The sequence below is a fragment of the Nothoprocta perdicaria genome, unplaced genomic scaffold, assembly GCF_003342845.1.
Source record: "Nothoprocta perdicaria isolate Ctin4 unplaced genomic scaffold, notPer1 scaffold_30, whole genome shotgun sequence".
NCBI classification, from domain to species: domain Eukaryota; kingdom Metazoa; phylum Chordata; class Aves; order Tinamiformes; family Tinamidae; genus Nothoprocta; species Nothoprocta perdicaria.
The window spans coordinates 5,295,025-5,296,320 of NW_020455533.1; positions in this window are offsets into that span (position 1 = coordinate 5,295,025).

Consider the following 1,296-nt stretch of genomic DNA (forward strand, 5'->3'; position numbering starts at 1 on the left):
ACGATTCGGATCCCCCGGACGGAGCGCCCCCCGACGCCGCTCGCAGCGCCCCGGACCGCGGCGGCCCCCGCGGCAGGAGCGGCTCCTCCCGACCGGAGCGGCTCCCCACGGCGCGGTCCGGACCGCCCCCGGCCCGGATCCACCACCTCCAGCCCGGCTCCCAGCCCCCCACTTGGGCTCGGGCTCTCTTGGTCCCAGTTCACCCCGCACTGGTCCCAGTTCACCCCGCACTGGTCCCGGTTTGGTCCCTCCAACGCACTCTGGACCCTCTGGTCCCAGCTCAGCCCCTCCGGCACCGGGAGCAGCTCCCGAACTCTGACCCCCCAGCCCCAGTCCGACCCCCTCAGCTGGTCCAGACCCCAGCCCGGGCCAGCCCCGCTGCCCCCCAGGCCTGGGGGGCCCATTCAGCCCCCAGCCCCACGGGGCCGGATTCCCCCGGGATTCCTGGCAGCCGAGGCCGCTCCGGCTCTCGCTCCGGCTCTCGCTCCGTGCACGCAGCAGCGGTCGCTGGCAGCAGCACCGAGCACCACCGGAGCGGGCGGTTGTCAGGGGCCACGGGAGCTCCCAGCTTGGCTCGCGCTGCCATCGAAGGTGCCTGCGCGCACGGGGGCGGTTCCTGGGGTCTCCGAAGGGCCCCTCGAGCCCCCTCCCCAAGTGCGTCGAGGCGCCGCGTGGCCCCTGCCGACACCGGCCCCAGGCACCTGCAGCTCCACAAAACTCCATCCCGAAGCCAGGCAGCCTCCTGGAGGTCCCCGGCCTCCTCTCCCGGTGGGATCAGCACCTCTGGCTTTCCAACTCCCTCGCTCCAAAGGAAGAGGAGAAAAGCGTGGATTAGCTGGGAAGAGCCTTGGGAGCGGGATGGGCCTGTGCACAGAGCCTGGGCTGGTGAGCGAGCAGCGCTGCCTGCGGGCAGCTGTGCATACAAAGGTAATTTTAATTAATTTATTTATTTCTTTACACATAACTGAAAGTGATGTTACAGTACATAAGTTATTTACAACTGTGCAGTAATGTGTTGCAAAATAAATTATCTAGAAGGCAGCAAAAGTACATTGTTAATGTATATAAAAACTGTACAGCATTTATGGGATACAATTTTTCTTTATATGAGTATTGGCTCTGTAGTGTTTTCAAGTTATGTTCTCAGAAAGAGAAACGAAATGCCCAAGATTAAAGGAAAAAAATATATAAACCACATGGATTTTACTCCATTAAAAACACAGTTGGCAAAGTCCTTTCTCTGCGTCGCCGTTTCTCCGTGCGTCCGTGCGCGCCGCTCGCCGTGCTGCCCGGCGC